Source organism: Aedes albopictus, chromosome 2 (assembly GCF_035046485.1).
Source record: "Aedes albopictus strain Foshan chromosome 2, AalbF5, whole genome shotgun sequence".
NCBI lineage: Eukaryota > Metazoa > Arthropoda > Insecta > Diptera > Culicidae > Aedes > Aedes albopictus.
In genome coordinates, this window is record NC_085137.1 from 48,569,176 (window position 1) to 48,593,059 (window position 23,884).

The 23,884-nt window shown below is 39.3% G+C and overlaps 1 protein-coding gene across 1 annotated transcript in view; it reads left to right on the forward strand.

Annotated features, from left to right (window-relative positions):
- Positions 1-507: 507 nt before the first annotated feature.
- The window catches only part of LOC109421516 (GTPase-activating protein CdGAPr), a 108,025-nt gene continuing 84,648 nt past the window's right edge, over positions 508-23,884 (forward strand). The window contains exon 1 of the mRNA XM_062849653.1: positions 508-549. The gene's annotated coding sequence lies outside the window, so the exon portion shown is untranslated. The remainder of the gene's footprint in view (positions 550-23,884) is intronic.

Genomic DNA, 23,884 nt, shown 5'->3' on the forward strand with positions numbered 1-23,884 from the left:
TAACACCGCAAAATTGCAACAAAAGGCTACCGAGCAGATAGCGGTACGAACCTTCACTACTCGTACAGAAAGATCGTTCGGCAAATACAGCACAAGTAGTAACCACGCTCTATCAAGTGCTTGTCACGAATACATATCTAAATTCCCAAAGGAGCCCCTTGAGAAATTTCAGAAGGGATCCTTGGAGGAATTTTTGAAGCAATTCGTAAAGGAATTCCAGGGTATTCAAATAAATCCTCGGAGTTTTGCTCAAACAGCATCAAATTAGGCCAGGAAACATACATAATATCCATGCTTTTTGCGCCATTTCATTGCAGAAACGGAGAATTTACTTTCTCACCATATAAAAATTCAGCACATTACTACAATTGCATAAAATCTTTGCATATGGTTTTGGTTCACATTCACATTTGCCTGTGTATTATTTTCTTCTTCTAAAATTCTTAATTGTAATATAATTATACTTACGATTAAATAATATATGTTTTTTTTTTCTTTACAGGTAACATCCTGCTCGTGATACCATCTACTAACCATCAACATAAGCAGGTATGATCAATTCTACCACATGATCTGATCAGACGATAATATTCCCGTAAAGCCACGTAAAGCACGTTTTCTACGGGGGAACATCTTTCCATTTCTCACTTGTAATCCCTTTGTCGACCACATTACCATCATCTTTCACTCCTCGAAAACAATCAATCATCATCAGGTCTCCCTCCGACCACGGTTCAGTAATTGCCCCAAAGGTCCCATAAAAGTCAAACAGTTCCGTTCTACCATCTGTCAAAAGTTCCAAGTAAAACACACTCGGTCATAGATCAGGTCTATAGGATAGTCAGCCTAGTCGTGCACCCTTATTCAGGTTCCATTAGCCCATGTAAAACTTACACCCGAACAAGTCATGCGGGAAGGAGCGTGATGGAGACGACCACCACCGACCCTCCACGCTGTGTAACGGCGAGTAAAACAAATACAGCCCATTAACTTGGTCATTCCGCTCAGCATCAGGTCTTCCCGCTGAGGCTGACTGGCTGGTACCGAGCAGAGGGAGCTTTCGTGAAGCATGCTTAATTCTGGCGCGCTCCACCTCCAAACCCCCACAACTCATTTAAGCCAAGTTAATTTCTCATTTATTACGTAATCAAATCAGCGTATAGTGCCTCCGCCGCCGCTCCGCACGCGTTCGCTGGCTGGGCTGCTGGGGTCTCCGATGCGTGCGTTGTTGGACCTCACTCAAGACGACGCGGTGCCATGCCGGCGCGCATACATCATCCCACACTCTCTGGTGTGGTGGCAGGAGCGACGACGATTTACCGTTTGTTTTTCGCTCGCGGTATAAGTAAGTTCCACTGATAAACGGGGCTCGCTCGTAAATGGGTGTGGAGGAGTTAAGGAGAAAAGCAAATTATCTTGTTTGCGAGCAGACAGTCGCATGGAAACAGGTTTTTTTGCGATTGGATTCAATTAATAATTACTATTTTGGTGTTAAAATATGTTTGCCGTTGTTTGCGATGAATAATTGAACAGAATTAAGTAGGTAAGTGGAACCATCTCGGCAAGGCTTCTATTTTGGGCAATTTTCTGCTATTACTCAGCCAATATTGAACCAATTGACACAACTTTCGGAACGCGATGAGATACATATACTAGATACTATATGTACAAAATTTCAAGTCAATTAGTTTGGAATTGACTGGGTTAAAGCGAAGAGTTACCAAAATACCGGACACTGCCAAGTGGCTCGCTACCCTAGTAGAGTTGTTGAAGTAATGAAATAAGTTCGTATTCTCGAATTCTCGATAGTTTTGAACCAGATATTGGAAATGTTACTTTAAATGTAACAATTTCTGTGCGTACTGCCTTCATAGTGGATCACTAAATAATAATTTACACGTGATTTTCCTTATCCCTCATCTTATTTGATACGTGTTGGCTCCAGTAGACTTGATTACGACTGCAGTGTAAGCTAGTTCATTGACACATCCACCCGAGTGTACAACAATAACCAAGTTTTCAAAACTTGCGAATTTTTCATATCTTAAAGTTTAGATTCCTTCTTCTTCAGAAGTTTATTTCAGAGATTCTTCCAGAAGGATTTAATGATGACTGCAGGAGATCCATCAGAAATTCCTCCAAAAAAATTTCAGCGAGTTCCTTCAAAGATTCATCCTAAAATTCCTTCAAGATTCCTTTAGAATTCCAATCAGGGAATTCTGTAGAAGTTTTATTAGACATCTCTTCAGAAATAGCTCCAGTAGTTCCTTCAGAGATTCATGCAGGAAGATACAGAGATGCCCCTAGGAGTTTCATCATGGATTTCTTCAGAAGATCTCTCAGGTATTCCGACAGGAGTTCCTTCAGGGATTACCCAAAGAGTCACTTCAAAAATTGCTGTAGAAGTTTCTCCAAGGTCTCTTTCAGAAATTTTTCCAGAAATTTCTCTTGGAGTTCCTTCTGCGATTCCTCCTGGAATTTCTTTAAGCATCCTCCAGAGACTTTTTCAGGGATTGCTACAGGAGTTTCTTCAGGGATTACTTAAGGAGTTTTTCGGAGATTCCTACAGTAGTTTCTCCAAAGATTCCTCCTAAAATTCTTTCAAAGACTAATCAGGGATTTCTACAGATGTTCTTTTAGAGATTTCTTCAGCATTTCCTGCGAGGAGCGGACCTTGTGTGATCGGTAGAACACTTGACTATCACGCCGAGGACCTGGGATCGAATCCCACTCCCGGCATACTCGCAAAATGTGAGTTCTTCCTTCGGAAGGGAAGTAAAGCGTGGGTCCCGAGATGAACTAGCCTAGGGCTAAAAATCTCGTTAATACAGAAGAAAAAAAAGTATTTCCTTCAAAGTTGTCTCCAGTAGTTTCTTCAAATAATCATGCAGATTCAGAAATGCCTCAAAGAGTTTAATCATGGATTTCTTCGGAAGATCTTAAAGACATTCCAACAGGAGTTCCTTCAGGGATTACCCCAGAAGTTCCTTCAGTAATTTCTGCAGGAGTTCCTTCACGGGTTCCTCTAAAAAAAATTCAGAAATTTCTTCTGGAGTTCCTTTTGGAATTTCAAGGTTCCTCACTGAAATTCCTTCATCTTGGAATTCCTTCGGGGTGCCTCATGAAGATTTTTCAGTGATTATTTCAGGAGTTCTTTTAGAAATTTCTGTAGGATTTTCTTCAAGTATTCGTACAGAAGTTCTTTCAGGGATTAATCCAGGAATTCATTCGAGGATTCCTGCAGTATAATACTTCCTTGAGGGATCTCTCCAGGAGTTCAAGGAAGATTCAGGGATGCCACCAGGTGTTTCATCAGGGATATCTTCAAAAGTTCCCTCAGCTGTTCTATTTCAGAAGTATAGGAGGCAATCAGTGAAGTACTAGATTGAAAGTAGTGAGCTGGATTTTTGTATGGTGAGATGATCGATTCTTCATTTCTGCAATGAAATGGTGCAAACAGCGTGGGTTATGTGATTTCTTGCCTAATTTGATGCTGATTGAGCAAAAGTTTGGATAACTGTGTTGTTTAAGTTGCAGGAAAAAATAATACAACAACACAGTTATTCAAACTTTTGCTCAAATAGCATCAAATTAGCCAATAAATCATATAACCTACGCTGTTTGCACCATTTCATTGCAGAAATGGAGAATCGATCATCTCACCATACAAAAATCCAGCTCACTACTTTCAATCTAGTACTTCACTGATTGCCTCCTATTCAGGGATAAATCAAAGATATTCATCAGGAATTTCTGCAGGAAGTCCTTTAGAGGTTATTCTAGGAGTTCCTACAAGAATTCGTCAGAACGAGTTGGACGTCTGACTGCCGTCGCATCCAGCTCCTATATACAGAACGGTTCTACAAGTCTGTGAGTGGTTCGTGACGTATTTTTTGTCTCTTGTGTATGTCTAGAGCGTTTTGGACAGTTGTCAGTTGTCTCAATGAACGTTCACGATTCGCTAATCGGGGCGCAGTCATGACCCAACCAGCGAATCCAGACTGTACCTCCAAGAGAATTCAGGAAATCTCCCTGAAGTTTCTACACAGATTTCCAAGGAAGTTGATTCTAGGATTAGTCCAGGAGTTCCTTCTAAGATTCCCCCAAGAGTTCCTTCAGGGATTCCTCCAGAAGTTCCTTTAGGGATTGCAGGAGTTCTTCCTGGGATCACTTTTGGAATTCTTTGGAGATTTTAACAGAAGTATTTAGGCATGCCTCCAGAAGCTACATCAGAAATTTCTCTGGAATTCCTTCGGCGTTTCCTCCTGGAATTTCTTCGGGGATTCCTCCTGGAATTTCTTCGGGGATTTCTCCTGGAATTCGTTTGATGATTTCTCCTGGAATTTCTTCGGGAAACCCTTCGAGGATTCCTTCGAGAATTCCTCTTGGAATTCCTTCGACGATTCCATCGGCGGTTTCTCCTGGAATTCATTCGGGGATTCCTTCTAAAATTCCTTCGGCGTTTCCTCCTGGAATTTCTTCGAGGATTTCTCCTGGAATTTCTTCAGGGATTCCTCCTGGATCTCGTTCAAGGATTCCTTTAGGGATTCGTCCTGGAATTCCTTCGGGGGTTCCTCCAGGAATTCCTTCGGAGATTTCTCCTGGAATTCCTTCGGAGATACCTCCTGGATTTCCTTCGGGGATTCCTCTTAGAATTCCTTCGGAGATACCTCCTGGAATTGCTTCGGAGATTCCTCATGGAATTCTTTCGGAGATTCTTCCTGGAATTCCTTCGGAGATTTCTCCTGGAAATCCTTCGGAGATTCCACTTGAAATTCCTTCGGAGATTCCACGTGGAATTATGTCGGAGATTCCACGTGGAATTCCTTAGGAGATTCCACGTGGAATTCCTTCGGAGATTCCATCTGAAATTGCTTCGGAGATTCCACCTGGAATTCCTTCGAAGATTCCTCCTGGAATTCCTTCGGAGATTACTCCTGGAAATCCTTCGGAGATTTCTCCAGGAATTCCTTCGGAGATTCCTCCAGGAATTCCTTCGGAGATTCCTCTTGGAATTCCTTCGGGGATTCCTCCTGGAATACCTTCGGGGATTCCTCCTGGAATACCTTCGGGGATTCCTCCTGGAATACCTTCGGGGATTCCTCTTGGAATTCATTCGGGGTTTCCTCCTAGAATTCCTTCGGGGTTTCCTCCTGGAATTCCATCTGGAATTCCTTCGGGGATTCCTCCTGGAATTCCTTCGGGGATTCCTCCTGGAATTCCTTCGGGGATTCCTCCTGGAATTCCTTCGGGGATTCCTCCTGGAATTCCTTCGGGGATTCCTCCTGGAATTCCTTCGGGGATTCCTCCTGGAATTCTTTCGGGAATTCCACCTGGAATTCCTTCGGGAATTCCACCTGGAATTCCTTCGGGGATTCCACCCGGAATTCCTTCGGGGATTCCACCCGGAATTCCTTCGGGGATTCCACCCGGAATTCCTTCGGGGATTCCACCCGGAATTCCTTCGGGGATTCCACCCGGAATTCCTTCGGGGATTCCACCCGGAATTCCTTCGGGGATTCCACCCGGAATTCCTTCGGGAATTCCACCCGAAATTCCTTCGGGGATTCCACCCGGAATTCCTTCGGGGATTCCACCCGGAATTCCTTCGGGGATTCCACCCGGAATTCCTTCGGGGACTCCACCCGGAATTCCTTCGGGGATTCCACCCGGAATTCCTTCGGGGATTCCACCCGGAATTCCTTCGGGGATTCCACCCGGAATTCCTTCGGGGATTCCACCCAGAATTCCTTCGGGGATTCCACCCGGAATTCCTTCGGGGATTCCACCCGGAATTCCTTCGGGGATTCCACCCGGAATTCCTTCGGGGATTCCACCCGGAATTCCTTCGGGGATTCCACCCGGAATTCCTTCGGGGATTCCACCCGGAATTCCTTCGGGGATCCCACCCGGAATTCCTTCGGGGATTCCACCCGGAATTCCTTCGGGGATTCCACCCGGAATTCCTTCGGGGATTCCACCCGGAATTCCATCGGGGATTCCATCGGGGATTCCACCCGGAATTCCATCGGGGATTCCACCCGGAATTCATTCGGGAATTCCTCCTGGATTGTGCGATATTTGCCAGAAAACCGTTCGCCAGAAAACCATTCGCCAGAATGACAAACGCCAGAAAACCATTTGCCAGAATGTACCATTTGCCAGAATACTATTTGCCTGAAAGTACCATTTGCCAGAATGTACCAATCCCCAGAATTGATTATTAAATATTAAATTCTGGAGATTGGTACATTCTGGTAAATGGTACTCCCGGGCAAATAGAAATTTTCTCCATTTATAAGATTTAATAGAAACTAAAGATGTGATTGTGAGAATATGGTAGATATATTTCAGTCCATTAACATAAAAAATGTCGTCAGTTTCAATCTTTTACAATAATTCAATATGTTCACTGCTAGGATGATCTCTTGGATTGTTTCTATTAAGGACGACTAGGGCTAGAACAACGAAAACCTGTGGAAATGATTCACCGGTAGTTATTGAGCAAAGAGAAAATCGATCATTGCAGATATGCCTGTATGATACTAAGCGCGAGACTTCGATGTAACTAGGTTATATGTGCATAGGTCCACAAACATCTGGTATGGTGAAAATACTGCTGACCGAAGTCCATTAGGCCGAATGGTCAATGCATAGAATGATGATCACGATTCGCAATTCAGGGATTATGGAGCAGGAATCGGAACAGATTCTTAGATTTGTTCGGTTTTTCAATAAGGCCGTTACAAATATTTATTTCACTTTTCGTCCCACCACTCTTTGGCTGGTCGAGGGGGGGGGGATAAAAATAATAAAGCATTTAATCTGAAAAATATTAAAAACTCATCGGATTTGTTAAAGATTTTTCAGCAACATCCGTAATTTTGATAAATTTTATCTGCCCCCACGAAATGCAAAATCTGACCAACCTTTTTTGAAGGAGGGGAGGGGGGGGGGGGGGGTAGACAAAAAGTCAAAATTAAATTTGTATCAGCCTAATTAGCTGATACTTCTACAATATCAATATTGTCTTATTGTTTTACCGTAATCAACAAATAATGCCAAAATCTAGCCTTACTAACTAAAAAGAACAGCCTATGTTTGAAAGAAGGCAAAATTCACTAGTTGAACATCAACTATTAAACTATAAACTATTTTTCTACAACGAAACTGTTCTCTCTAGTTCAAATAGTGAATGGTGCCTTCTTCTAAACACAGGCTGTTCTTTCTTGTTTCATTGTAAGCCTAGTTGTTGGCATAAATTGGTGATTATGTTAGAACCATAAAGCAATATTGGTATTGCGGAACTAATAGTTGATTATTGAAAAAAATTACAGATCTTAATCCCGTTTATTGTTCCTATATTTAAAAGAAGGAGAGATTCATGGGTAAAATACAGTAGCTCCAACTCCAACAATTATTTTAACAGAAAAAAAAAAGAAAACGAAAAAAAATATGGTCATTCGGCAAAATAACTTTTTGACCAAATGAACTTCGACAAAATGCCATTCGACCCAACGGCCTTCAGCCGAATGCCCTAACACCATTGATATTAAGATTCTATAACAGTAGCCGGAGCGCCATTGACGTTACACCATAAGCCCAAATATGTTAAGCTCACATGTTACAATCACCGTGATAAGGGAATATATTGGTTAGAAATGGCGTAAATAAACTAAGAAGTTCATCTAGAAAGAACAGTAGATGTTTAAAAGAAGGAAAAAAAACACTGCCAGAATTATTAGAATGAATTTCCTCAAGAACAAGCATTCGATCAAGTGATATTCGGCCTAATGGTACATTGAAGCTTGTGATATTGGGGGTACTGGCTTTCGGGCAGTGACAGCCAGGCTAGTGATATAGGTAAAATCGTCACTTAAGTTATTATTTCTGTATATTTTACTGGTTGCTTCCAAAAGACTTTTGTTTATTGTCTTCGATTGACTTAAGTGTGTGATCAACAATTCCTGGCAATTTTGCTGTTTCACACAAAAATTATAATTCAAAGTGATGATGTTATTGTTAATGCCAAAAATAAGCTTAAAAAATTACTTTCAGTTGAAAGAAGTAAAGCCAAAAATTCCATATCAATAAAAGCTAGAAAAAACATCCTATGTGTTGAAAAAAGGAAAATCTTTGATGAGTATTGATCGAATTCCGTCAAAATAATATTTGATCAATTAGATCCACATCATGATCAACTTGTCCACAAGACAAATTTGTGGAAATGTTCTAATTGAAAAAATAATCTGTTGTGCGCAATAAACTAATAAAAAAACATAAACGATTTAATGTATTGTAAAGTTTGAATGGTTTGAGTTCACATTAATTTTTTGTTTCGGAGGGATTTTCCCTTCTTCAAACTATAGGCTTTTCTTTCAAAGTTACTCTAATACCATTTTTTTTCTCTTACATCAGTTCCAATAATTTATTTAATTTTCGCATATACATCTGAACAAAAATAATATTTTACATATTTACAATCATTATCGTGGGCCAATCGATCCCAAACAAATAAAAAACACGATTTATTTTTCAATAAGAATGTTTTAAATTATCATTAGATTGGAAACACTTCTGGAAATTCTGGGAAATGGTACTTTCCGGGGAATGGTACATTCTGGCAAATGGTTTTCTGGGAAATGGTTCTTTCTGGCGAACGGTTTTCTGGGAAATGGTATTTTCTGGCAAATGTCTTTCTGGCCAATGGCATTCTGGCGAATGGTTTTCTGGCAAATATCGCACAATCTTCCTCCTGGAATTCCTTCGGGGATTCCTCCTGGAATTCCTTCGGGGATTCCTCCTGGAATTCCTTCGGGGATTCCTCCTGAAATTCCGTCGGGGATTCCTCCTGGAATTCCTTCGGGGATTCCTCCTGGAATTCCTTCGGGGATTCCTCCTGGAATTCCTTCGGGGATTCCTCCTGGAAATCCTTCGAGGATTCCTCCTGGAATTCCTTCGGGGATTCCTCCTGGAATTCCTTCGGGGATTCCTTCTGGAATTCCTTCGGGGATTCCTCCTGGAATTCCTTCGGCCCCGATAAAGTCCGTTCTTTCCGTTATCATGCATGCTCATTTCTAACAAAGTTACAAAAATAAATAATAAAACAAAACTGCACCATGCTGGCGCTGTATACAATTTTGCAAGAACATCTGAAATAGCAAACGCTTCATTTCATCGAAACGAATGATTAAATTTGATTGTATTCGAGTTATTTTTTTCCAAATTTCATATCCTACCACTCGGGAAATCCAACCATCATCGTCGCTAGATCGGAAGACCGATAGACATCCGTTTCATATCCGCAGCAAAACCCAATCAACCAGAAAAGTGGCTATACTTTTTCAGCATTTGTTGTTGCTGCTGCTGCTGCCGTGCCAAAGTGTGAGGTATAATTAGTGTTGAAAGAGAAAATTTCTCCTTATCAATTCGTAGACATGTTGGTGCTATTTATGGCCCCTCGCCATGCACACGTTATTGTGATGAGCAAAGTGCGTTCGGCGATACGTGTTCCTATACCCGGCAGCCACTCGTACACGTATTGATTGTTAATTATAAAAATGCTAAAGTGGAATTCAAACTGTTTAAAATCAGCAATAGTGCAACAACGGCGCTCGACACGGAACGGAAAAGTAAGACGACTACCATTAAGAGTCCTCCTGAGCAAAACATTTTAATTGAAGTGTAAAAATGACGACCACTTCGACGGCGACGGCCAATTCATACTGAAGAAGACGGCCTGATGCGTGATGGCCTGTAATGGAAAGTGGCAAATAAAGAGGCTCAGTGCTTTGGCTACGGCGACGCGTCTGCTTCTGGTCTCAACTCAGCCAACATTTTGTTCGCGCAATGCAATTGCACTGTAATCAATGTGCGTAATGGTTGTGTACATCACGCATTGGTGGATGGAAAGTGAAAACAAATGTTGCATAAACAATGCGTGGGAATGGTAACATGCAGCTTATCGAGTTGTACAAAATACTGGCCGTTAGCTGATATTTTAATAAATAAAATGTTATTGGATCTTGCTAAAAATAATAGGCGAAATTGTGTTTTAAACATATCTTAAGGATAAGATCAATGTTAATCAGCAAAATAGAAAGTGCTTGCTTGAATCATATTAGCTAGCAGAAGATTAATAACACATATGTTCATGTTTAGACATACTATAGATCATTCTTCTTATTTAGCCTTACAGATCATTTGTTATATTCGAATGATATAGATTGTTGAATAAAAAAGAGTGTATCGAAAAGCATTAAGAGTTCGAAATGAATGTAGAATAACCCTTTTCGAAAAATAGTACTAATCAATCCCGAAAGAGTTAAATGCAAAATGATAAAGTCTACATATTCTGTTCAGAAAGATTTATGGAAATCCTAGAGGGTGTTGAACACTCAGAAAACGATTCGATTTGAAATTTGTCAGACACATGTTCTAGGCACCTCTTGAATCTCATACCTATCTGATTTATTTTAAATGTAGATGTAATCAGTCAGGATACAACATACTAAATCCCCCTCTATTTCCTGTATTCTCCCGATTTGTATTTCTTTTTCTAGTTGCAACTTTTCGGCGCGTAATGAACTGGCTGACCTTCCCATCAATCATCGAACGACGTCGCTCTGTTCACACTAAACCTGAATCAGTCATTGGGATGACAGTGTTTAACCTGGCTCAAAGTCAGATCTACGTATTAACTACTCTCAATATGTGATCCTGTTAGTTCTTGCTTTACCAGTTTGGTAAAGTTGTCCAATAAAACATTTTTGTGTAAATCAACTTTAGCGTGTCATACCACGCGTTCGTTTATACAAGCAACCAACAAAACGGTACACGATGAAGGTACTACCTCCGTAGTGCTAAAAAAAGGTCGGCGTTCTTTTCGTGGCACTTGACATGACCAAGGTGAACATCTTTCCATAGATTGCTAAAGATACGCGTGTAGAGAAACATGTGCTGATGCTGATCGATCGTATAGGTACGTATTGCGCATACTGTGCACCAGACTTGCCCAGTTGCTTTACGACTGCTTACTTATATCAGGTCAGTGACTTGTCCAAGGAAAAAAGGCTCTTCGAATGAGCCGACCAACAACTATCATCAACCAACATGCTCATCGGAAAGCTGGTGCATAAAAACGACCTCTGAAGCCGCTCAGGTAGCTAGCGCTCTTTGCGCTTGGACGGTGGTCTCAGAGAACAGGAAAATGTCCATCATTGGTCATAACGTGCATAGGTGGGGTAGGTTCGCCGCCGCAGTCTGTCTGCAGCAGCAGCCATCAGAAGCAACCATCGTTGTTCCGCCGTAGCTTTGCGCGAGAGCGGATTACGGCGGAATTAATTAATTTTAATTCAGGTTGATTATCTTAATTTATCGCAATTTCCTCGGTTTCATAAGAATATCCACCGTCCGGTGCTCGGGTGTACCACCACCGCACGTACGTATAAATGCCCTGTCCATATGGACACAGGAAATGTCACGATCGAGGGCAGCCCCCCGTATTTGAAAAGAGCGATCCAAATAAGCAGCAAATAGATGGAATCGCGCTGTGTACAACACACTGAGGAAGCATTGGGGTAGGCATGTCTATACTGCGTAATGTTGATCGTTGATCGTTAATTACCTGGAGAATCTTGTCAAATTATCTGGCACCCGGCTCCATTTGCAACCTATTTGGCTTTGATGACTGGGTTGTTTGCTATGAGGTGAATTGTCTGTGGTTCAAATTAGACTAATTTTGAGATATTTATCATTGTTGAACAGGGAAATCGATCGATAGCCAGTGATGGATGGTTGTTGTTATTTTTTCAGTAATACATAAAAACCTGATCAATATAGACTTCCTTGAAAAATGAAAAAACCTTTAGTATCCGCAATAATCGGGACACAGAAATACAGCTGAAACTCTGCAATAGATACATTAAAATTGCTCAAATTTGGCCAAATAACATCTTCAAATGTGTTCATTTCACCTACAAAATTTCAGTTGAGTCGGTGCAGTACTTTTTGTTGTAGCAATGAAAGAGTAGAATGTGCGCCATTGAATTTTGTACAGCCCCTAGTTTTGCTAGTTAGCGCTGTTACTTTTGAATTTGGCAAAAGAAATAGCTGAAATTTTGAACACAAATATCTCAATCTACATTTGTTGCACAGGCAAAATTTCAAAAAAATCGATGCGCTATTAACAATTTTGTAGTCGAAACATGTATTGGGACTGAACGTGATTTTAGCCTCTCAGACAGCAATTAGTCAGCACCCTTAATTGTTTCAATTGTACTATTGAAAGTACTATAGGGGCTGTTCATAAACCACGTAGACCAAAATTTGGCCATCTCAGACCCCCCTCGTAGACTTTTGTCCATACCAAATTTTTGAAAATTGTATGGAGCGTAGACTTTGGCCAGACTCCCCCCAACAGCCTACGTGGTTTATGAACGGCCCCATACCAATAATCATCAAATTTTGCAGGCATAATATACACATAATCAACTACCTTCTGTGAAAATTTCATGGAAATTGGCAGAGAAATTCAAAAGTGAATAGGCAAATATTTCACATGAAAAACACGAAAATTTTCGCTGAGATTCACCCCTATCAACACCAGTAGCTTTCAAACCAATTGATAAAAGTGGATGAAATTTTGCAAGAAAGTGACTCTGTAAGTATCATAACTGCTAACGAGATTTCATAATTATCATCACAGAACTAAGAACTGTAACGCAAAAGAACCATCTATTATGTGAATGAAAATTGGTCATAATTGTACAAAATGCTTAAAACCATGTCTGTTTGTTTTTCATCCACAATAAAAAGTAATGCATCGATTTATATAAAATTTGGCACACATAATAAACATGCACCAAAGAGTTCTCAGTCAATTATTTGGCCAATTTTACCGATTCATTACAGAACTACTTACAGCTGTACTTCTGTGTCCCGATTATTGCGGATACATGCTTTACACACTCAATCCTGAATTGACTTTTTGGTACTTTTTTGACGAAAATAGAACAGCAGAACTTTCTCGGTAGCTACGGTAATCGATTTTACTGAGGCTCAGTATACCAACTGCCAAAAACGGGTGCAAATGATAAACAATCCGTTATTGCTGTATTCAGCTGTTCTATTTTCGTCAAAAATTTACCGAACACGGTATTTAAAATTAAGTGTGTACCTTTTTGAATATACATGGTTTTCCAGGTCTTGTAGTTCTTTAAATTTTAAATTCAAATGCTCAAGAATGAATATGTACTGGGTGGAGCGGACCTGGTGTGATGGTTAGAACACTTGAGTATCACGCCGAGGACCTGGGATCGAATCCCACTCCCGACAAACTCGCCAAAATGTGAGTTCTTCCTTCGGAAGGGAAGATGAACTAGCCAAGGGCTAAAAGTCTCGTTAATACAGATAAAAAAATTAAAAAAAAAATATGTACGTTGAATACGTAGAATTCAGTAACAAATTTTGAAAACGACGTATAATCAATGCTACACCATTGATTATACGTCGTTTTCAAAATTTGTTACTGAATTCTGTAACGTTATATACACTTCTGATCAAAAGTTTGGGGTCACCCTCTCAAAAACATGTCATATTTTTAGGCCCATATCTCCGCCAATTTGCGTCCAATGTCCCTAAGTCTCATTCAAAAGATAATAAGTCAAAATAACTTTGAACATGATTTATGTGAAACTTTTACAAAAATATGTGTACCCAAAGTTGACAACGGCGACACTATCGCTTGTATTCAATGCATCGTCTGTGCTACTCTCGGTTTCCAACTTTCTCAAATTCTCACCTCAAGCTCACAGAAGCATGTTAGTCAAGAACTGTCAAATCGTATGGAAAAATCGCGAAAAACATTAATTGTTAGAAAACGGGATAGTTTTGTGAAAAGTTAGTGAGCAGAAATCAAGACTGGTTTAAAAGGACAACTTTCTATGTTTACCTCGTGTTCCGGAACAACTTCTTCACCGAGAAAATTGAATTCTACTACCACACAAAAAAGTGCAACAAAAAAGTGCCATCATGTTCAAAGTTTCTTTGATTTATTATCTTTCAAATGAAACCTAGGGTTTTGACATCGGACGCAAATTGGCGGAGATATGGGCTTGAAAAAAAATGGCATGTTTTTGAGGGGGTGACCCCAAACTTTTGATCGGCAGTGTACCTACATACATAATATTTTGGGTATTCTTGAATGTTAAATATCAAATGAATTGCTTAAAAAAATCCTTGGTTTCGTTTTTGGTAGGAGTGCTCATCTTCGTACGGGGCGGTATAGTGTGTTTTAGAGGCAAAGTGGAAGTGCCGCTTTTTTCATTCTGATCGTCCGCGTCGTCGTCGTCAATTTGAATGTGCACATCGTCGTACCCGTGTGTAGTTGTAGCGGTTCAGTATGATTTCGGAGAAGAGGCCAGGTAGGGGAAGATGCTGCAGCACATGCGCACTGGACGCTTCGAAGGATGTTAATTGGTGAGCTCGTTCCATTTTACCATAATTAATGCTAAAGAATGTATAAAATTCTGTTTTGTTTTTTTTTGTATTTATCTAACAAATATTGAAAAGTTCGTCATGTGTCGGCGCTAGTTCCCAATGCACATTTAGTTGATTATAAATATTTTTCTTACATTTTTTGGCATGTACAAAAATTTGAAGGGTTCGTCATCTTCAGTGTCGACATTGGTAATATTTTAGTCAAAATGAATAAATGTTTTGACTCAAATAAAGGTTGCATGAATCACATCACTTACCAAAGTGAATCCAAATCATGTGGATGTGACTCTTCCCCTCCCCACTAACTAAAACTCCTTCCCGTCACAGTTGTGGAGAAGATGAAGTGATCTCGGTCTCTAGTAGCAACGTACGTTCCTTCCCTTCCTCGATGACCGTAAGGACGTGACCGGCGCGCCGTTATTGACTAATAAAGTTTGGAATTCTCGAACTATGCACATTGAGAGCGGTAGCTACTCCCAAGCTCCGTTAGTTGGTTCCTTGTGCAATTTCGATTGTTCTGGTCAATCACGGAGTAGCAACTACGAATTGTACGGTCTTCTATGCTCATGCTCAACCCATGGTTTCGTTTTCGGTAGGTTTTCATAGAGATTTTCTGATAATTTCAGCCTTCAGTCATACAATTTGCGTTGATTCTTTTTTTTTATCTTCGCCGACGTTTCGATCTGGCTATTGGACCATCTTCAGATCGAACCCTGAAGCTAGTTCAATAGCCGGACTGACGTCGGCGATGATAAAATATCAATCAACACGGTTTGTTGGAATGCAATCCAAAATTTCCAGAAAATCAACAATTTTTCGAGTTAAATTTATGAAGGCCTGGCAATATTGTATCATATTCCGCGATTGAATTTCAGAACCAGTGTTGGTAAAAACTCAAATTCTCAAATCTCACGCTCGAGTTGTTTCACGCGCGATTCTTGACTCGCCAAACTCACCGCCGAAAAAATCATGCATGAGTTGACTCGTGTTTTCACTCATTGCTTTATATCTTGGTGTTCTTACACGCTCAGAAAACCGTTCTGATAAACGTGAACAAACAATCGCGAATATGAGAACAAGCAAATATACACCGTGAACTGGAACTAGTTCCAGCTGTCAATATGGGCGTTCTCGATACCGTGACATCTAGTTCACGGTGTACATTTCTTATTGTTGTTATCGTTGCTATGCATAGTTCCCGTTTGTTCTCGTTGCCGTGATTGGGAGTTCACGTATATCGGAACGGATTTTTTTTGCGTGTATTCTTTACATCGAAGTTTTTAGGATTATATGATATAACAAAAGCAAATCTAGCGTACAATAGCATTGAATACCGTTCAAATTTATTTGGATTCGTTTTACAAGCGAACGAGATTTCGGTGCTTGACTCGTGAGAGCGAGATTTTGTATGAAAATCTCGCGTGTGAGAAAATGATTCAGAATCGCGTGCGAGTTTGCTCACGTAGGAGCGGTTCGTGAGTGTGCTTTGAGTGTGATTTTACCAACACTGTTCAGAACACCTTACAACACCAATTTTAAGTAAAATTTAGTGGCGGAGATTTTACTGAAGAGTTCATTGGACATGTACGCAAACAATTGCAGTAATCGTCATAATTTCTAAACAACCTCAGATGGAATGTCTGGAAACATTTCTAACAGCAGGAATTTGATTAGTCCTGAAATACAACAGATCTTTCTAGACTTCTAGAGAAATATTTGAGGATTTTCAATGTTATTTTTGTAGTATTCTCTCTAGGCACGTCCGTAGGCGATGACAGCTCAGAATAGAATGTCCATTTCTTTACTGTGACTTGGCATGGCCTGCTGTAATACGTATATTAGCCTACTACATCTCTCCTCCTTTTTATTTGTTGTTGTTGTTGTTTTTTTTTTTATTATTGCTCCTGCACTGATAACAGTAGGATCAAGGTAAAAATCTTTCATTTTCTTCAGGCATCATAAACTCATAATTGTATCAATGTACCAATATACTAACCATCGTTTATTTTTTTTTTTTAAAGAAATTACAATATTCTTAAAGAAACTCGAAGTCCAACGTTATATTCGAATGTTTTGCCCTATTTAACCCATTGTGAGAAATTATAATAATTCTAATAAACTTTGATGAACATGTGTCATAGTAAACCGACATTCAGAAAAGGTCACCATCTACATATATGGTCTCTAAAGTGTCAAGCAAATATCTGACTTGCATGACTAAACATTTTTTATGTATAATGGGATCTTAACGAAACCCTCAAATTTGTTTCATAAATTCGAGGCGGCAGAGCCGCTCAGGATTCAGTGTTTTGCATCCAGAATGATAAAACATCGCTTTACCTCCGAATTCTCCTCCCAGATCGGCGTGTCTACGTGAAGATTGAGCGAATGTACCCTCCGAACCGGTGTGTTTACCCTCTGGAATATGCAAGCCGTCCTTGAACCGGTACATTGTCCATGCGTACCCGTGTCCAAATCCGAAACCGATGAATCCATCTCCAAACCAATTAACCATGCTCTGGTCCAGCGCGTCCACATTTGAACTGATCGCATACGATCAATCATACGGCATTCCATCTTGCATTCCATTCACTGGCGTCGTGAATCTTCCGACAGGCACAGCCCTTAATATAAAATCTTCAATATTTATTGGAAAAAACTATTATATAAGCAGGGTATATTTATATGCTTTCCAGAGCTCAGTTTACAGGTTTTCTTATTTCCCGTAAGGTTGCCGTTTTGGAGTAATGAAAATGATTACAACAAAATCGATGACTTTTTGTTAATAACACATATTTTCCATTTTTTTCAAGCAAACTCATTTTTTTAACAATCAACCTGTTACTAGATTCCCAATTCGATTGATTTATCTCTCACTATCATATTTTAACACATTCTGCGGACTTGAACCCTAAGTTCCCTTCGCTTTACTTTGTCCATTACTGGACCAGTCAAATGGTCTGGAATCATAGTTCCCTTCACTTGACTCTCTAAGTGGCCTAGAACTTAGGTTCCCTTCACTTAGAGTCTCTATAAGTTGCCTCATCGATGTGGGCATTCAGATAAATGGCCTAGAATCATCGTTCCCTACATTTATCTACCTAAATGGCCTGGATCCTAAAATCCCTTCATTTAGGTTCTCTTTATGACCTGATAAATACAACTCCTTGAATTCTGGCAATTCACAGGAAATATAAAACATGTTCATGCTTATGAACATCATCTTTGCGAATTCCAAGCACCAAAGAATACCACAACCCAAAGATAACCCTTATTACCGTAGTCGTATTTGCTTCAGTATGCCCTCAGCTCAGATTCTTTGATTTCTTCATTTAAATTCTCCTACACATTATTTTCTCGTGCTTTCTTCACTGATTTTTCTTCGAGTCTTCAAGCAAACGTAATTGGCTTCTGATAAATCTTGCAAGCTCGATCCCGTTCTCGTCAGCCATTGTAGTATTCTCTCTAGGCACGTCCGTAGGCGATGACAGCTCAGAATAGAATGTCCATTTCTTTACTGTGACTTGGCATGGCCTGCTGTAATACGTATATTAGCCTACTACAATTTTCAGAAGATGTTCCAGCTACTATGTTTCAACCTTCGAGCGATCACGCTGTTGTATTTTGTAGGGTATGTGTACCATCAGTAATCTCACGCTCCCATATTCATCCTATTCGAAAACAAGCGAATATGGCACCGATTAATTACGTTCTTTTTGTTTTCATACGTGCTCACTTCTAACAAAAAATACAAAAATATGAAACAAAATAAACATCGCTTCAATCCTTTGGTTTTCATAGGATAAATATGGGAGCCACATGCTTAATAAGGGAACTAATACCCTACAATACGTTAAAAATAACGCTTTTTGTATTTTTAACTTTTTTTTTGTAGAATTAGCGTAGTGCTGGCGGTGATGGCCACCCGTGAGAGTTACAGAAGGTTAATTTGTGTAGCATGTATCACATAACTGCCTCATATCAATAGGAAACTTAACAAATGTAGGACTGAAATGCGATCGTAGGCAGTCTTCTAACATTCTGGAGATTTTCTGCTTCCTTTTCATCAGTAATTGACATTAAAAATAATCATCTTCTCTACCAATCTTACCAAAAATCAGCCAACCGAGTTTGGTTCTTACTGCCATAGGAGAGTTTTCATCAGCGTGTCTTCTGTCAGTTGTTATCTGGAGATGGGCATGTTCCAAACCGATTAGTGTAGTTGGTTTTCCATCATGGTATCCATCGATATAGGGTGATAATGGGTATTATCGGCAGGTTTGTTCTCTTCGTCATGGGGGGTTTTTGTCAGCCAAATTGCCTGAAACTTGGTCATATAATTCAGCTTAGTTGGGAAGGATTTGAGACCAACTCTGAGTTCAATAGGTTTCAAAAAACCCCCAAAGACGAAGAGACCAAAACGGCCGAGAATAGGTAACTTCCCCTATAATTCTGCCAAATACTCGAACCGTTTTTTGATGTGCTTGATCCGTAGGGATTGTTTTGGAAGTTGTAAGTCCGGAATTGTTCCAACAGCTTTCATAACGTACTGCTTGACTTTCCCTTGTTTTTGAATATTTACTCGTTTACTTGGAGTTTCTTTTGCCAAATTCTGAGTCCAAGTGAGGCATAATGGATCAGTTCTTCCATAAAGCCCTAACTGATCTGCGATTCGTCGATCAAGCTTAGAGATAGTCAAGGATCCAGAAATGAAAATACCAGTTTTACTGGTATAATTTGGAAGTACACATCTTTTCTATATCCATGATGATAATTCCTCTCCGACTTATATTTTTGGACAGGTGCTTAGGTTTCTGTAATAATCGATGATGTTTACTTTTACATCCATTCATTTTACATTCTGTCTTTTTGGGGTAATGGCCTCTTTCAAGGCATGAAAAACAGAGTTGGTTTTGCGATAATATCGAAGACAACATTTAATCGTTATTTGATTCTATAATTGCCCATTTCCACTTTAAATCAACCTTAAGTATTCATGCAAAATAACACAGCGTAACAAAAATTAACTTTTTGTCTGTCTCAAGAGCAAACTTATGTGTCTCCGAAGGATTTTGGGCCGCTGAATCCGAATCCGGGCTCAGATTTGCTCTAACACGTCACAATTTTGAGCTACACCTCAATTTATGGGGCAAAATATGCGATTTTGGGATTTTTTTACTGCAAGCCATTAAGCAAGGAAATATTTTTTTCAAGCAATCAAAAGGTTAATTGGTCAATTAACATCTAAATTAACGACTCATGCAAAATATTTCGTTTTACTAAATCGAATTTGATAGTTTTAAGCGATTTATGTTAGGTACGATATTTCCCATACAAGTCATCCTCCAAAAGGGATAAAAACTATAAAATTTCGAAAAATATCCAACAAAGTCATTTTGTATGGTGATCTGAATTATAGATCGACTTGTAAATCATGAATTAGATCGTTTTCGGAAGTGTTGCCATATTAATTTTGCATGCATCTCATATATATATGTCATAGTATTTTAAATGTTTCCCAATTGAGATTTGATGTAGTTATTTTTATCGGAAGTGTTTCAAAAGAATCTAATGAAAGTTTCATGACCAAAGTAGGTTGAAATTTTGCGAAAAACAACGTTTTTAACAGAAAAAAATAACACAAATCACGTATTTAAGTATTGTTTTGATGAAATATGATGATTTCATTTGCATAAATCGCAGTGTTTACTACTATTACGTCTTCTAATAGCTCCCAATATCTTCTAGACTGTATTCTGGCTGAAATAATATACATTGGACGGCTCATATTTCGAGAAATGGCACCGAAAGTATTCAAATTTCTAGCATGAACTACTTGTTTCATAATTTAGACATTCTTTTCAAATAAATCATGTTAAAAATGAATATGGTTCACAACTTATTTATAATATATTTCTTCGGATTGAATGAAATAAGCCAATTATTTGACCAAATCTTGCATTTTTGTATGAGCATCTGCTTTTGAATAAACAGGGTACACAAAATCTGACACTTCTTGCAGTTCTTTCACTTTGCAGTCTTCTAACTCATTTAGTAATGGTAGTATCAAACAGGTATACTCCACAGGCATTAGGGCACGTATTTATTTCAATGCAGAACTATTTATTTTAGCTTTTATCAATCCCATTTTAAAGTTTAACCAACCAAAAACCAATATACTTATTTTTTTTCATGACATTTTATGCAATAATTTAAACATTTCTGACAATAATTCTGTGCCATATTTTCAAAACTGCTAATATAGCTTACGTTTGAATGTTTACAGAAATCATTTTTCTTAAATAAATTTGTGTATCGTCGCTTCTCCTTATCGGGACATTTTTTATAATATTTCTCTGAATTTCACAAATAAATAAACTTTTAAGGTCAAATATCTTGCTAAATGCCTTGGAGTATATTCTCGAAATATACTCACGAAATTGCAAAAAATCTATTGAAACCCAATTTTCCATTTACCTCGGCTAAACGAATGTCTAGGCAAAAAATGAAATTTGAAGGATTTTTACCCTCGGTTTTGTTTCAGTGTATATGTAAGTTTAATGTATCACATTTTTATAAAACTGTACTAGATAGACTATTACCACGATAAAAAAGTTTTATCATAAAATCTTTTGTATGAGTTTCCTGACACTTTTTTTGTTCTCGGCTAAACGAATGTCTATCACTGTATATCCTCTCTGGCAAGCCGCCAAATGTTGGTAGCAGCAGCTCCTCTCTGGAGCCACCACTTGTATGTCTCAGTACAATCTTCAAATTGGCAGCACAATTTGTGTGGTGTTCCTCTTGCGGTGAGACTAGATCAAATACTTCGAACACCGATACTACTCACTCAGCGTAAGAGGTTCGAAAGGGAGAATAGTGATAGCATTTAGGCCTTTCTAGACTCATGCCCACATTCTCGCATTCGGAACCTTAGCTTACAAGAGTGAGAAATAGGTGGCTTTCACACTTGAATCTTGATTAAACTGGCCTTTTCTAGACTCATGTCAACGTTCTCGTATCCGGATGCTTAGCTTGACAGAGTGAGACAAAGTTTGATCGATCCATATGACTTCCACGATTCAAAGTACAAGTTTGCCAAATATCATATATTAATAGGCTGAGTTATAGCAGCAAGTGCCCAAAATAGGTGCTCCTGCCCAAATGGTCCCAGACCCTATACGGCTTCTGAACTGCATTACAGATAAATTAGTCAAACGATTGTCATGTAATTGAAAACATCTTTTTTCCAGGGATTGTTTCTGAAACTCCACTCCATCACCGATACATTCTGGAGTTCCTGCAGGATACCTTCAGAACTACCTCAAAGATTCCATTTAGAATACTTCCAAATATTCCTTCTAAATTGCCTCCAAGGATTCCTTTAGCAGCAATGCCTCGGATGAAAATATATTTAATAAACACATCTTTCTTCAGGAGCAATTCCAACGGTTGCTTCTGGAATATCTCTATGGATTCTTCAAGAAATACCTCCATGAATTTCTTGAAGAATATTTGAAGAATATTTACCACTTCAGAACCACATCAAGGATTTATTGTCAGAGATTTCTTCTAGAATACTTCAAGAGATTCTTTCAAGAATGCCTCTAAAAACTTCCTACAAAAATACCTCCTGTGATTCCACAACGGTATATTTGACGAATGTCTTTTCTATCTGTATTGACGTGATTTTTACCCCTAGGCTAGTTCATCTTGGAAATTACGGTCTTGCTTCCCTTCAGAAAGAAGAACTCACATTTTCTGAGTTTGTTGGAAGTCGGGTTTGATCCCACATCCTCGGTATATTCAGAAATATCTCTAGAGATTCAGAATTTACCATCAGATAGGATCACCGCAGAACTTTACTAAGGATCTTGCTGCAGATTATACTGATTCAACCTATGACACGTGCTTCGGGTTCTTGAATAAAAGTTTCAAACATTGTTATAAAAAATTTATTTCTTTAAACCTTCAATAGTTTAAAAGATTCAACATCTTTCCACCTTTCTACTAAAGTATTGATAATAATTGATGGTTGGCTGATGTATTTCAACATAGATTTGCTCATTCTATTGAAAAACTGTATCTCAACTATTTTACATTTATTTATTGTGATGTTATGCAGGTACTATGAAGTGTAGGTATATTGCAGTGAAAGAGATAGACTCCGAAAAACACGCATACTCATCTAGTGCCCATGCTTGGAATCAATTAACCACAGTCCAACCAACATCTGAACCGTGGAATTTAAAATATTTTCCGCTCATCAAACTTCACAATGCGGGTATAGGTAAATTCGACAGCTCTTGGTCGAAAAAGTTGCCAACTATATACCCGAGAAGAGGGCGAGGGCAGCTCAAAAATTTTCAATTTAGAAAACCGATAATTGGCTGCTGATTGATCTAGTTGAAATGGCTAGGCTAGCCGATGATGGTGATGCGATCTTCGCTACCATGTCGGATGGAACCGGCCACCACCGCCGGCCGTATCGATGCCGACCGATGATGAAGGGTTGGGTGCGGCTGATTGAGTGAAAGTTGCACTACGACTGTACGATGGGACGTGACGAGAGCAATCTGACCCAATAAGAAGAGGGGTCAATCAATCGTTGGAGGAGCAGTGCTAGTGCATGATGTTGATGCCATTGCTCTGGGATGATCGATAGACGAAATGGAAAGTTGCATTTTGATGTTGTCGGTTGAACGCGTGAGATTCGGACGAGAGTTTGGCGCAAGAAACACTCCTTCCTGTGGATGCAATATGAATGACAAATTCATCAGTTGCGATGGGTGCACTTGGAATAACGCAAAAGTCAAGACCACAGAGCAAAACGAGCGTTTTTCTCTCCTGTGTTGTCTGATGAACAGTAGTGACTTGTTCGTCGATCGTGTGCTACATTTGCTTCCGTTGATTGAATTCATGATGATGATGACGATGTTTGTTTTTGCGCGTTCGTAAAATGTGAAAACATAAACATTGCATGTTTGTTGAACATGAATAGCTCTCTCCGTCGTATAAACGAATGAATGAATTAATTTTACGACGAGACGACTGACGGGCAACTGGATGCTTGTATCCTCTTGGGATGAGTATCGTATGTGCGAAGAGTTTGAATGTTGGACAGCCCGAACAGGTTGGTGTGTGCAAATATTGCAACACAATGACTTGTATATTTCAGTATGTCTAAAAAGTTGGTAGCGTTTGTTGCTGATCTAACTTAAGTAAAATGTTGGGGTCCATATGACCCAGGCAGGCACACTAAAAGTGTACTGCGCCAACTTGTGCACCTAACATTATATTCTAAGAAAGCTTGTTCTTGAAAAAAAAAACTGTTGGTTTATTAGTTTAATGTAGAACGTACAGAATCCAAGCCTTACATTTCCAA